The sequence below is a fragment of the Narcine bancroftii genome, chromosome 13, assembly GCF_036971445.1.
Source record: "Narcine bancroftii isolate sNarBan1 chromosome 13, sNarBan1.hap1, whole genome shotgun sequence".
In the NCBI taxonomy this organism is placed as follows: Eukaryota; Metazoa; Chordata; class Chondrichthyes; order Torpediniformes; family Narcinidae; genus Narcine; species Narcine bancroftii.
The window spans coordinates 3,766,952-3,782,349 of NC_091481.1; the positions used below are offsets into that span (position 1 = coordinate 3,766,952).

Here is a 15,398-nt window from a genome sequence, read left to right on the forward strand (position 1 = left end):
TTGCTGCTGCCGCCATCAGAAAGAGATCGAGGGGCCACCAGACTTGCACCACCAGGTTCAAGTGCAGCAGCTACCCCTCCACCATCAGACTCCACAACAAACTCATTTAAGGTCTCTTACTTCACCCAATGCTTAATATTGAATGTTTATTTTCTGTTTTGCACTGCCTGGTTTACCTTTTTCTCTTTGGTACACCTCTTTTTCCCCTTCGAGGACAGTTGCTTGTACGACCAAGAAGCAGAAAGTCTACCTGGCCCACAGGGAAAAAAGAATCTCAGGGTCATAGGTGATGACATGCATGTACTCTGACAATAAATCTGAACTTTGAACATTCACAGCAACATCTGGACCAGATTTTGCCTGGTACAAATGTTCTGGATGGTTTCATCACTGTTATTTGTCCTTGTGCCCCATTTCTTTTCCTTCAGCAGTTGCCTTTCACTCGTCTTTAAAAACAACTGTAACTAAGTCACATTTTCAACTGGTCTGATTCTTAGGCAACAGTGTATTCATGTTGCAAAGACATCAAAATGATGCTCAGATTCCCTGAAAGAAATGATGGATTTCAAACATTTCCATGAATAATTTGGGTCTTGGGGAGCCGAGGGCGACGTCCTTCTTGTAGGGAATGGTCCACCCACCCATCCGACCTGCCAACCGAGCGTGGGCTCAGAGGTGGATCCAAAAAGCGCTGGCAAGTCCATTGGGTCCAGAGCGCGGCGGGTCCCAGTCGCCCAGCCCGGACCCGAGGATCCCGCTTCAAGGAAACTGGCCGTGGGCAGCTATTGAATTTGGTGAAAGGCGAGACGCGGAAAGATGGGCCGAGTGGAGCGGGGCGCCACTCCTCCCCGGTCGAGCCCATGGTCCCGGGACCACTCACTTCGACGAAGTGCCCGGCCGCATTTGAGATGACGAAGGCTGGAACAAACTTAGGGTCCCGTGGGTTCAGCACAGAGCCCGTTCAACCCCCCCCCCCCCACCCCCCCACCCCCCGGGACTGTTCGCCAGTCCCGCACGGAAGGAAAGCGGGGATTCAGTTGGTGGACCTGCCGGTCTCCGATCAAGCTCCTGCGGACAGCGGCCGCTCTGCAAACGGCACCGAATGCTGCTGGCCCCGTCAACCCCACTGGATGCACCGTCCAATCCTTGCGGTGATGGCAAGGGGCACAAAGAGGGGGCACAAAGAGGGGGCACAAAGAGGGGGCACAAAGAGGGGGCACAAAGAGGGGGCACAAAGAGGGGGCACAAAGAGGGGGCACAAAGAGGGGGCACAAAGAGGGACCCCCCCCCCCACCTCCTCTTGCCGAACGCTCTCGCCCTCTGCACCACGGGCTCCAGGACCCAGCTGGGCTCGGGATGGGACCCGCACCTCTCCCAGCCCTCGATGTGCGCATAGCGCCAAACGCGTGAGCCGCCGCAAGGACCGAACCCCTTTTTTGAGGGGGGGGGGGGGAACAAGGGGTCCTATGTGGATTTGCAATTGGAGCCCTGAAGCCGGTGCAGGCCCGCAGCGCACACGCCACCGTGTCGGAGGCGCCGCGACCAAGTCCTGCCATGCGCGCCTGACAGAATCTCTATCGGCGGCTGGGTTCCCAGCGCAACGCTGAAGACGGGTCTCCCCGGGAACAGAACTCCCACTCTCGCCGAGTCTGGCTGCTCATTCCGGCCACCACGTCTCACGCGTGGCAGTGGACCCTCGCCTTTCCCCCCCCAGACCCGGCACCTGGTGCTGTTTGTTCCTGGGAGAGGAATTCGGTCCTTCAAGGGGAGAGAGGGAGAGGAGGTGGGGGGGAGAGGGAGAGGAGGTGGGGGGGGGAGAGGGAGAGGAGGTGGGGGGGGGAGAGGGAGAGGAGGTGGGGGGGAGAGGGAGAGGAGGTGGGGGGGGGAGAGGGAGAGGAGGTGGGGGGGGGAGAGGGAGAGGAGGTGGGGGGGAGAGGGAGAGGAGGTGGGGGGGGGAGAGGGAGAGGAGGTGGGGGGGGGAGAGGGAGAGGAGGTGGGGGGGGGGAGAGGGAGAGGAGGTGGGGGGGAGAGGGAGAGGAGGTGGGGGGGAGAGGGAGAGGAGGTGGGGGGGGAGAGGGAGAGGAGGTGGGGGGGAGAGGGAGAGGAGGTGGGGGAGAGGGAGAGGAGGTGGGGGGGAGAGGGAGAGGAGGTGGGGGGAGAGGGAGAGGAGGTGGGGGGGGAGAGGGAGAGGAGGTGGGGGGGAGAGGGAGAGGAGGTGGGGGGGGAGAGGGAGAGGAGGTGGGGGGGAGAGGGAGAGGAGGTGGGGGGGAGAGGGAGAGGAGGTGGGGGGAGAGGGAGAGGAGGTGGGGGGGAGAGGGAGAGGAGGTGGGGGGGAGAGGGAGAGGAGGTGGGGGGGAGAGGGAGAGGAGGTGGGGGGGAGAGGGAGAGGAGGTGGGGGGGAGAGGGAGAGGAGGTGGGGGGGAGAGGGAGAGGAGGTGGGGGGGAGAGGGAGAGGAGGTGGGGGGGAGAGGGAGAGGAGGTGGGGGGGAGAGGGAGAGGAGGTGGGGGGGAGAGGGAGAGGAGGTGGGGGGGAGAGGGAGAGGAGGTGGGGGGAGAGGGAGAGGAGGTGGGGGGAGAGGGAGAGGAGGTGGGGGGGTAAGAGGCGGGGGGGGTAAGAGGCGGGGGGGGGTAAGAGGCGGGGGGGGGTAAGAGGCGGGGGGGGGTAAGAGGCGGGGGGGGGTAAGAGGCGGGGGGGGTAAGAGGCGGGGGGGGTAAGAGGCGGGGGGGGGTAAGAGGCGGTGGGGGGGTAAGAGGCGGGGGGGGGTAAGAGGCGGGGGGGGTAAGAGGCGGGGGGGGGTAAGAGGCGGGGGGGGTAAGAGGCGGGGGGGGGAAGAGGCGGGGGGGGGAAGAGGCGGGGGGGGGTAAGAGGCGGGGGGGGGTAAGAGGCGGGGGGGGTAAGAGGCGGGGGGGGTAAGAGGCGGGGGGGGGTAAGAGGCGGGGGGGTAAGAGGCGGGGGGGTAAGAGGCGGGGGGGGGTAAGAGGCGGGGGGGGGTAAGAGGCGGGGGGGGGTAAGAGGCGGGGGGGGGGTAAGAGGCGGGGGGGGGGTAAGAGGCGGGGGGGGTAAGAGGCGGGGGGGTAAGAGGCGGGGGGGTAAGAGGCGGGGGGGGGGGTAAGAGGCGGGGGGGGTAAGAGGCGGGGGGGGGGTAAGAGGCGGGGGGGGGTAAGAGGCGGGGGGGGGTAAGAGGCGGGGGGGGGTAAGAGGCGGGGGGGGGGTAAGAGGCGGGGGGGGGGTAAGAGGCGGGGGGGGGGGTAAGAGGCGGGGGGGGGGGCACCACATTCTCGCCGGATCTGACCTGGTGCGTATACGGTGAAAATTGCAAGCTGATTCGAACGTGCAAAATGAAAAAGAATCAAGAGCCCTTTGAATGTCGTCTTAAATAGGTCTGGACCCTCCCACTATCCGATGTTTTAAAGCAAAGTCTACTTCGCCTTCAAATCAAATCTTCCTCCCGCGCCCCATAATTTCTGTGCTATCAGATGCGATCTAGGACGCCAACAAGTGGTTTGGATGGAGAACCAGGCAGAATGAGCAATGCAACACACCATCTCCTTCATCCCCATCTCGAACAGGCTTGTCTGACCCTCCGGGATGAATGTGGTGTGCAGGTCCCCCCCTTGGGTTCCCATCCCATTTCGTGGCCACCCCTGGCCGGGGTTGAGCCAAACCTCTGCTCGCAGCCCGAGCTTGGGGCTTTTCTCCACTCAGGAAAGTCTTGGAGCGGAAAAAACTTCGGCCACATCGCGACGCCTCCACGGACGGTTTCGTTCCGTCCCCGCCCGGGCTGCGCACCGAAAGGCGCTGGGCAGAAGTCGGAGGCGCCGGCGGCTTGGTTTTTTCCCGGAGAAAAGGAAGAAGGAGTCCAAAAAACCCACCTTTCCCCGCCATGTTGAAATGGGCCAGGTTGTTGAATATTGATACAAGCCCTGACGTAAGATCGGAGGGAAATGCCGGGCTGCCCCACACTCCGCACCACCCGCCGATCCAGGACCGCGCTCCTCCACCTCTCGGGCTGTGCGGATTCCGGCCAAGCGACAGCAGGTCGCGCACAAGCTTTGGACAAAAACAGGATAGAATTCGATCCTGCAGATGGGGGGGTTCAAAAGGCTGGCAAGAAGTCCACTCGCGTTCCCTCCAGGGAAGGGGACCGTGCCCCCTGGGGGTCGAGCCCCCCTCCCCTGTGAACCCCGCGAGTGGAACAGCCCGCTCCAGTCCAGAGAGCGAGGCAACACTTTGCACAACTTGCTCCGAACGTCATTTTTTTCGCAAACCCCTGCTTGAAATTTACAGCGAGAAAAAGATCCCTGAGCCTTAGAAGCGAGGAGAAAACGGCAGGCTCGGGTGACCTGAACGCCCGGGCAGCGAAAGCAATGGGCAGCGGCGCCCCAACTTACCGGGCTCAAGTGATTTGCCTGAATGCAAAAATGTGACCCCCGTCGTTCCAACCAGTTTGAGGAGATCTTTTTTTTTCTCAACCCTCTTTCCAATATGGCATCCTCTCGCTGCGCATGCGTTCCCAATGATTTTTCCTGCCAACTCCTTCTGACCTTTCCAGCAGTTGCACATTTTTAAAGACTGACCCTGGTCCAATTAGGAATCTTTTGGGTTGCATCCACGCTCAACTTTTCGATTTCCTTTTTCTGGGGGGAGGGACAAGGAACAACACACACAGTCCACAAATCTTCTGATTTACATCATGATCCGGGCTTATCTTTCAAAATCGTTGAGCTGGATGTTCGCTGCGCGACTTCTCTGGCAGGAAAAAATACATAAAGTTCCAGAGGGGAGAGATCTGGGGGGGGGGGGGGGGTTGCACCTCCCAACCTGAACTCGTGCCTGCAGAATGAGTTACCCTGCGGACGGTCTGACCGCAACGTGCGGCTTCAACTCGTCCATTGCGAAACTGAGACATCCTCGGGAAACTTGAAGTGGTTTTTCTCCCAAATAAAGCAACGTGAAATTCCCATCCTTTTCCCCTCCTGGCGCTTCTATTCGAATGGAAGGTCATCCGACGCGTCCCTGTGTCCGTGCCCCCTGTCCGGTGGCGGCGTGCCCCAGTGTTGGACTGCAGTGAAATGGATCCACTTCTGAGCAGCTGAGATCCACAATGAATTTCGGTGTTGGAAATGGCGTTTCTTTGTAGTATTTCCCCCCCTCTCTCTCTCTCCGCCGCCGCTGCGCATTAAGACGACCCGCACCACCGCGAGTCTCGCCGCCCACCAAGTTTCACCCTTGCGGGTCCGTCCACTTGAACCCAAGTGGGGTTCCTGTGTGTCACGAATCAACCCCCCCCCCCCCCAATATTGCGGCGAAGTTGCGAATACACCTGTGACCCAGTTTCTTGGTGGTGGGGACCAGGCGAGATCGGAGAAACGGGTCTGGGAATGACCCCAAGAACGACCACGTGGAACTTGTGCGCTTGGATCGAGCCTTGACCAGGGCGGGGATGATTCTCGATCGGAACCAATGTCAGGGTGACCCCCCCCCCCCCCCCCCCCCACTCATCCCCATCGAGTTGACACTCAAGAGACGCGTCCAGCCTGATGCCGACCGCCTGAGCTCGTTGGCGACTGAAAGGAGCAGCTCATCCCTCCCAACGACAGGCAACGGGGATCACCTGGCTCAGTGGGGAGATCTGGGCTGTGGCAAGCATCGCAACCCCTGCTCCTCTCTGGCCGAAGTCGGGGCTGCTCCAGGGATCTTCCCAGAGGTGCCGTGTCCGTTCACCGTCTCCGCCCGTCGGCTGCGTCTTAAGGACGGGGCACGATATCACCTGGTCCAGACCATGGAAGGAAGGTTCCCCCTTCAAACCCTCCATTGTTTGCACCGCATCGAAAGGAAAATTAAAACAAGAAAGGATTAGATCCACACCCCTGGCTCAGCCTTCAATTCCCCGGAGGGGAAAGAGAAAAGGGGTGGAATGCAGCGGGGCGAAGTCCTGATTGCACAAATCATAGCCAGGCTTGAGAAAAGAAGAAACTTGGGATGACAGCAGAAGGCCATGTAATGTGACACGTTCTGCCCTGTAACAGTCAATGAATCTTGACATTCTGGGCACACTCGGGAGAACCATTGGCAACGCGCCGGCTCCACGTTTTCAAGTCAAAACTCCCATCAGAATAACTTCTTGATCGGGAACCGCTTGAATTTCTCCAGGCGCAGACTGGCAGCGGGGAATCCAAGGTCCCTTGGCTGAGTGAGAGCCGCGGGAGAAAGCCCTGCTGCACTCCTCGGGAAGAGGTCCCGGGAACGGGCGAGATGGGCTTATTCCTTCGCTCAACGTTGGGGGATTAACCAGTCCTTCAAAATAAACCACGTCAAATCTATGGGGGGCAAAAAGAAATCTTCGGCAACGCTGAAAGAATCCTGCTTTGAGTTTTCATTGCAGAACAATTAATGAAACAAATGACGTCCATTGGAAATATTTGTTTTCCCTTCGGTGAGGAGTTTTTGAAGACTCGATTGCCCAAGCATTGCTGTTCTAGCTTGGCGTTTACTGCCATCTACTGACTGACAGATGTTACTTCAGACCCTCCTTCTGACAGATGTTACTCCGGACCCTCCTTCTGACAGATGTTACTCCGGACCCTCCTTCTGACAGATGTTACTCCGGACCCTCCTTCTGACAGATGTTACTCCGGACCCTCCTTCTGACAGATGTTACTCCGGACCCTCCTTCTGACAGATGTTACTCCGGACCCTCCTTCTGACAGATGTTACTCCGGACCCTCCTTCTGACAGATGTTACTCCGGACCCTCCTTCTGACAGATGTTACTCCGGACCCTCCTTCTGACAGATGTTACTCCGGACCCTCCTTCTGACAGATGTTACTCCGGACCCTCCTTCTGACAGATGTTACTCCGGACCCTCCTTCTGACAGATGTTACTCCGGACCCTCCTTCTGACAGATGTTACTCCGGACCCTCCTTCTGACAGATGTTACTCCGGACCCTCCTTCTGACAGATGTTACTCCGGACCCTCCTTCTGACAGATGTTACTCCGGACCCTCCTTCTGACAGATGTTACTCCGGACCCTCCTTCTGACAGATGTTACTCCGGACCCTCCTTCTGACAGATGTTACTCCGGACCCTCCTTCTGACAGATGTTACTCCGGACCCTCCTTCTGACAGATGTTACTCCGGACCCTCCTTCTGACAGATGTTACTCCGGACCCTCCTTCTGACAGATGTTACTCCGGACCCTCCTTCTGACAGATGTTACTCCGGACCCTCCTTCTGTCAGATGTTACTCCGGACCCTCCTTCTGACAGATGTTACTCCGGACCCTCCTTCTGACAGACGTTACTCCGGACCCTCCTTCTGACAGACGTTACTCCGGACCCTCCTTCTGACAGACGTTACTCCGGACCCTCCTTCTGACAGACGTTACTCCGGACCCTCCTTCTGACAGACGTTACTCCGCACCCTCCTTCTGACAGACGTTACTCCGGACCCTCCTTCTGACAGACGTTACTCCGGACCCTCCTTCTGTCAGACGTTACTCCGGACCCTCCTTCTGACAGACGTTACTCCGGACCCTCCTTCTGACAGACGTTACTCCGGACCCTCCTTCTGACAGATGTTACTCCGGACCCTCCTTCTGACAGATGTTACTCCGGACCCTCCTTCTGACAGATGTTACTCCGGACCCTCCTTCTGACAGATGTTACTCCGCACCCTCCTTCTGACAGATGTTACTCCGGACCCTCCTTCTGACAGATGTTACTCCGGACCCTCCTTCTGACAGATGTTACTCCGGACCCTCCTTCTGACAGATGTTACTCCGGACCCTCCTTCTGACAGATGTTACTCCGGACCCTCCTTCTGACAGATGTTACTCCGGACCCTCCTTCTGACAGATGTTACTCCGGACCCTCCTTCTGACAGATGTTACTCCGGACCCTCCTTCTGACAGACGTTACTCCGGACCCTCCTTCTGACAGACGTTACTCCGGACCCTCCTTCTGACAGACGTTACTCCGGACCCTCCTTCTGACAGACGTTACTCCGGACCCTCCTTCTGACAGACGTTACTCCGCACCCTCCTTCTGACAGACGTTACTCCGGACCCTCCTTCTGACAGACGTTACTCCGGACCCTCCTTCTGACAGATGTTACTCCGGACCCTCCTTCTGACAGATGTTACTCTGGACCCTCCTTCTGACAGATGTTACTCCGCACCCTCCTTCTGACAGATGTTACTCCGGACCCTCCTTCTGACAGATGTTACTCCGGACCCTCCTTCTGACAGATGTTACTCCGGACCCTCCTTCTGACAGATGTTACTCCGGACCCTCCTTCTGACAGATGTTACTCCGGACCCTCCTTCTGACAGATGTTACTCCGGACCCTCCTTCTGACAGATGTTACTCCGGACCCTCCTTCTGACAGATGTTACTCCGGACCCTCCTTCTGACAGATGTTACTCCGGACCCTCCTTCTGACAGATGTTACTCCGGACCCTCCTTCTGACAGATGTTACTCCGGACCCTCCTTCTGACAGATGTTACTCCGGACCCTCCTAATGACAGATGTTACTCCGGACCCTCTTTCTGACAGATGTTACTCCGGACCCTCCTTCTGACAGATGTTACTCCGGACCCTCCTTCTGTCAGATGTTTCTCTGGACCCTTCCTTCTGACAGATTTTACTCCAGAATTTGAATCACCCAGGTATAGAAGGCTGCAAATACCTGTGAAACAGAATGGAGAAAGGTGCTCAATAACCAACACAGACTTGATAGGCTGAAGGGCCTTTTTCTGTGCTCTATGGCTTTTTGACAATGGCTTTACACTTCTATTTCACTCAGTGATGACTGATGGGTGGGCAGCATCATTGGTCTGTCCCAACATTAAACTCCTCTCTGATGTTGGCAGAACGATAAGTGGAAACAGTTCAAGGAGATCTTCAAAGGTTCCTTGGAAACAGGTGACATCCTCATGGAAACCCTGGCTTGTTGCTGTGCAAATTGTGGAAAGAGCAGATAGAATAGCAGCAAGAGATGGCTTCTCTCCATTGAGACCATGGAGAACCCCAGCAACAGCAAAAGGAAGGACAGAGAGGGGCATCACAGCATCTCGCCGCACCCTCCGCCCCCCAACAAGTGACTCGCATTGAGCTACTAGTTGATAGCAACATAATTCCAACACACTTCAGGCTGAATTCCTGCAATGATCTAAATACTTCTGAATTTTTACAGCATCATCACTTTGTCCCATCAGCTCAAGGGTTTTCCCAAAGGATCGCATGGGGTTTTATTCACGTTCTTTGAAATACTTGCAGCCTCTGGAAAACAGTTCAAGAAAAAAAATGAGTACATTTATATTTTTGATGAGAATCTTCAATAATGGCCATAATTCAGTAACAGAAAGTCAATGGATGACTCTCATCAATGTAATCATACCAGTCATTTAATCTTAACAAAATCGTGACCATTTAATGTACCCTGTTATATTTGGTGACCTGTTTGCAGCAAAGAAGAACATTGCATTTAAGCAAATGAAAATGAACGCATTCTCATTATCACCAGTATGATTTTTTTGAATATTTTATTTAAAATTACCAGCGTGATTTACAACCGAAAATGCCAGAATTTATAAATTGATCTCCGCCATTGAACAAGATATTACCAATCATTATGAACGTTGAACCACATGGACAGAGTAGATGTAGAAAGGTTGTTTCCCATGGTGGGAAATTCTCGGACAAATGGGCAATTTGTTGCTATGGAATTTGTTGTGGAGGCCTGATCATTGGATGTATTTAAGGCAGAGATTGATAGGTTCTTGATTAGCTAGGGCATCAGTTATGGGGAAAAGGCTGGGCCATGGGGCTGAGTGGCTAAATGGATCAGCACAGGATTAAATGATGGGGCAGGCTTGATGGGCTGAATAGCCTATTTCTGCTCCTGAAGTTTAATGATAACGAGTTTATTGTCATACACATTGTACAATTTACATATGCACCAAAATTCTTACTTTCTGAAGACAAACAGGTATGACATGAAAAAACAACTATAATAGCTTATGTTAAATTAAATAAGATAACAATATAAAAGATAGAAAGATAATAAATATTCATAGATAGATAATAAATATGTTCCATGTTGGAAAGGCCAAATATCTATTTGCTATATTTTCCAAAATAATAACTGAAACAGGGAAACGCCTTTGAGTCCATTTCATAAAGTGTTACTTTCCAAACATCTCCTCCTTCCATTGCATCTCCAAACACCCCAAAGCTTAAATTTTTAATTTAGATATACAACACAGTAAAAGGCCATTTCGGCCATGACTCCCAATTTACACCCCAATAACCTACACCCATTTTGAATGGTGGGAGGAAACCGGTGCCCCCAGGGAAAACCCACACAGACACGGGGTGAATGTGCAAACTCCTCAAAGACAGCGTTGGGATTGGAACCCCAGACAAGACACGATCGCTGGCACTGTAAAAAAATGTTGCGCTAACCACTACACCAACCGTGCCATCCTAACTAATTTAATTGAAACCCCATTAACTGCCCTCACTGACAAGTCCCTCCACCACTGGCACATGGTGTGCAACACGCAGAATATTGCAGCCACCTTGGTTAAACTGCAGCTTCTCTCACTCAAAATTTCTATGCAAGAAGAGCAAAGATGCATCCTCAGAGGAACATACCAACTGCAGGTTCCCGAACTAGTTGCACTTGGAGGAGAAAATTTATCATCACCCTTTCATTGTCCCTGAAATTAAATCCTGTAACTTCCTCCTCCATAGGACTGAGGGAACATCTTCGCCAGGACTGCAACAACTCAAGAAGGCACCTTCACAGCATCAGCAAGAGTATCTTTTACATGATCATCGAACATTACCTGCACAGCACAGACCTTGCGGCCCAAGGTACTGTGCTGACCGATGTAAACCAAATCCACAATTATCTCATTTTTACCTACATCACTTCCATAACCCTCTATTTTTATTCCATCCATGTGCCTATCTAAGAGTGTTTTGAATGTGTCTATTTTGCCAGCCTCCACCACCACCCCTCACTCCAGGCATCCACCACTCTCAATGTGCAAAGAAATACCTCCGACATCTCCTCTAAACTGTCCTCTACTCACCTTAAACAGAGGTACTCCGGTATTTATTATTGTTGCCCCAGGAAAAAGGTGTCCACCCTATCTGAGCCTCTCATAAACTTACATACTTCTATTAAATCTCCTTTGTCTCTGCAAAGCTAAAATCCCTTGCTCTGTCAGCCTTGCCTCATAAGACATGATTTTATCTGATTTTCATCCTCGTATTGAAAGAATATCTAACTACAGGCGTGGAATAATCTGACTATGCACTGACTATAATCCTCATAACCTCAGTACTAAGGAATAACATTACTCATAATGCCCTCATAAGTGGCTCGGTTGACCTGATCGTTCGCATAGCGGTTAGTGCAACTCTATTAGAGCACCAGCGAACAGGGTTTGAATCCGCCACTTCTTATAAGGTGTTTGCACATTCTCCTTCTGTCCACGTGGGTTTCCTCCGGATGCTCCGGTTTCCTCCCACATTCCAAAGATGTACGGGGTTAGTAAGCTGACTGGTCACATGGGTGTAATTGGGCAGCGCGGGCTTATGGCCTGGAAGGTGGTGTATCTCTAAATTAAATGTAAACTCTTCCAAGAAACACCACATAAAGTTTACTTCTCTGCAGGTAACACAGAGCGGCATGCCGTTGTCCATCTTTCCCCATGTTTCAACTTATTGCCAATGTTTATATTGTATAATATTTATGTGACATGAAGATGTTCAATAAAGACCAATATTGTTATTGACATGGTGGTCCTGTGAATGAGTAAGCAAAGAGATGTTTGGGAAACCCTCGCTGAAATTAATAGTTTTGGTTTCATTCTGGAAACTATCTCCAGGACAACCAGCAATTGACTCTTCCAATACAAACTGACTGGAAATACAGAAGAACACCAACAGTTACAGCCCAGGCTTGAAGGGCAGAATGGCCTCTTTTTTATGATGTTACAATTCTTTGATCCTTTTATTCCTTGTTAAGAATAGAAGAGCCCCCTCCAGTCTCCTGGCCGAGTAGATATCATTCAACATGAGTAAGAGAGATTATCTGACAATTGGCACATTGTCACTTGTGAGAGTTTGCTGTGAACAGGCTGGTTGTTGCATATCCAACATTACAACAGTGAAGACATTTCAAAAGGAATTCATTGGCTATAAAGTGCTTTGGGATATCCTGAAAGTGATGTGAACGGAACCTTATTCATACAAAGCTTTCTTTTCAGCCACAATATTCTTCAATCAAAAATGACTACCACATTAGTTGGCAATGCGTTGAGTTGTGTGGATACTTCAACCCACTGTAGAAATAGCCAGGTCAGAACTCAAAGCAATTTGTGTGTGCAAATCAGGTCAATGCTCATTTTCTCTACAAGATTGTCAAGTTTATATATTTCTGAACTTCCAGTCAAAAATTCCCAGCACTTTTCTTTGCCTGAACATTTTCTTTCTTTTTAAAGTATTTTTATTGAGTTTAATAAAAAAATACACACATATAAATCCAATATATTAATATAAGAAAAGACAGATAATTTGTACATTTCAAATAAAACCTTGACCATACAGGATACAAATTTTGTGCATCCTTCCCAATCCAACCTGTTCTATCAAAATATTAGAAAAGAAAACAAAAAAGGAAATAGATAAAGACCCTCCCTATTACTCAAATCCCTCCCTCTAAACACGACAAACTTGCATATCTAATGTCCATAGGAAACGAAGGGTGACATTCGGAAACCAAACAGCATCCAAACACCCTAATTCGTTAAATTATGGTAATACTTCATAAATGGGCCCCACGTCTTATAAAAGTTCACCTTTACATCTATAACATTATGTCAGATTCTTTTCTAAACTGAGGAAGGACATGACCTCCTGTAGCCATTGAGTATGAGTAGGTGGACTGCTCTCTTTCCATTTCATCAAAATTGTCTGTCTGGCTATCAATGAGGTAAAAGCTAAAATTTGCTTCTGATAAGAAGTCAACACTATTTCCTCTTTTTGAGAAAAACCAAATAGAGCAATTGTGGTTCTAATTTGAGCCTAAAAATAATTGAAAAAGTTTGAAAATAATTTTTCCAAAAATCTTCTAAACACGGGCAAATCCAAAACATATGTCTCAATGAAACTTCAAAAATTTTACATTTCTCACCCAATGAATCAAAATCAGAATAAAAGCGAGATAGTTTAACTTTTGAAATATGTGCTCTATGCACCACTTTGAACTGCAATAAACAATATTGCACACAAAAAAAAACCCTGAACATTTCCAATGTCAGATATCACTCATTCAACATGATCAGTACATCAACACATACCTAGAATGAAGGAAAACTGTCATAATGAGTGAGGTTCGATGCCAGCCGTATCACTGTAGTCTTCCTGCCACTGTCCAATAACGGTGCCATGGTTAGCATAACCATGGTTGGCACGGTTTGCGTAACGGTTATAGTTACGCAAACGGTTATAGCTGTTATAGTGTCAGCGATTGGGACTGGAGTTCAAATCCCGCACTGTGTGTAAGGAGTTTGTACATTCTCCTCATGTCTGTGTGCATTTCCTCCGGGGGCTCTGTGTAGGTTCATTGGGTGCAATTGGGCGGCACGGGCTCATGAACTGAAAGGGCCTGTTGCAGTGCTGTATGACTTCATTTTCAATTTAGAAGATAAGGAAAAGTAGAACAAAATACGACAGGAGACTCAAGGAGTCAGTTGAATGATTCTCCTCCTTCAATTGATTGTGCACTACTTACATTCACAAGGACTTGCTCAACTTGCCAATTACACTGGATAAGATTTTGCTTCCAAACACTTTTGGGTGCATTTTTGGATTTTGGGCAGTTGATCATGAAAATTACCTTAAAATGTTTGTATCTCATACCGTTTTTAGATATATCCTATTTTTGTGATTTCCTGTCATATTTTTAAACGTGCTTCAAACATCCAAAACCATGAAATCCAACCTGTTATTGAAAATTCTTTTTCTGCATTCACACTTGGACTTCTTCCCTGCTGATCTTGGTGCAGTCACTGACGAACATGGTGAAAGGTCTCACGAGGACATCACGACCTTAGAAAAGTGGTTTCAAGGCAACTGGAATCCATTAATGCTGGCCGACTATTGTTGGACACTGACACGAGAGGCATCAGATGCTGAGTGCAAATGAAAATCAGCGGCAAAACATCATTATGTGATTACACATGCTAAATTCAATAAGTTAATTGAATGTTTCTCCAACTTCCTACATGATAAAGCAGATCTGAAATTATCTTTGTGTTCAGCTTCAAGTTGTCTATCATAATCCCCAGTTTTCTTTCAGGAAGCACCTTCATCCAAGTGGCACTGAATTCAATTCGTCTTGACTGATCATGAGGTTCTCACAAAATAGAAATCTGGTTCATCTTGGGCCCAGTAAAAACACGATGCCGGAGAAACTCAGCAGGTCAAACAGTGTACTTTATGTATCAAAGATAAAGATACAGAACCAAAATATTTGGCCCGAGACCTTCATCGAGGTGTGAACAAAATATAGGCAGGTGCCTGAAAAAATAGTAGGGGAGTAGGGGGCAGGGGGAGAAGCACAGGCAAGAAGTAATAGGTGGACAAGGGAGAGGGGGCCAAAGAGAAAACAGGGGGTGGGGGCATATCTCTGTGAATGGAGAGGGAAGGGGGGTGGAGAGCTGGAGGAAAGGAGACAGAGGGATAGGGAAGAGAGGGAGAATGGGGAGTGGTCTAGTAGAAACCAGAGAAGTTGATGTTGATGCCGTCCGGTTGAAGAGGGCCCAGACAGAATATTGGTAATGCTCCTTCAACTTACAGATGGCCTTGGTTTGGCAGTACTTGGAGAGACTTGTCTGCGTGGGAGTGGGGCACAGAATTGAAGTGGTCGGCCGCAGGGAGATCCCCATCAGTGGTGTGGGGAGAGCGGAGGTGCTCAGTGATCTGCCAGTCTGCGCGCCCAGTCTCTCCAATGTAGAGAAGGCCGCATCGGGAACACCGGATGCAGTAGGTAACTCCTGCAGATTCACAAGTGAAGTGTGGCTTCACTTGGAAGGACTGTTTGGGCCCCTGAATAGAGGTGAAGGAGGAGGTGTGGGCGCAAGTGTGGCACTTGGCCCATTTGTTGTAAAACCATATAAATTTTAACAAAAAGATCAGAACTAGGATCGGGCAGAAATAATTTGCCCATTGAGCCTGAATAATTGTGTTTGAGATACTATAACCTGCAAGTCAATAGATCAAGTGCTAGAAGGTGAAAATTAGATAGCTCTTTGCTTCCCTGTACAGACATGATGGGCTCCATGTTGTAAAATGTCTATGACTCTGTGATTAACATC

The 15,398-nt window shown here is 50.8% G+C and overlaps 1 protein-coding gene across 4 annotated transcripts in view; it reads right to left on the bottom strand.

Moving 5' to 3' along the window:
• Positions 1–4,766, bottom strand: part of sfmbt2 (Scm like with four mbt domains 2) — a 150,189-nt gene extending 145,423 nt beyond the window's left edge. For 2 of the 4 annotated variants that reach the window (XM_069909551.1, XM_069909547.1), the window contains exons 1-2: positions 4,393–4,766; positions 177–250 (exon numbers count right to left, since the gene is read on the bottom strand). The gene's annotated coding sequence lies outside the window, so the exon portion shown is untranslated. The remainder of the gene's footprint in view (positions 1–176; positions 251–4,392) is intronic. The other 2 variants (XM_069909549.1, XM_069909548.1) reach the window with 2 other exon arrangements.
• Positions 4,767–15,398: the final 10,632 nt, after the last annotated feature.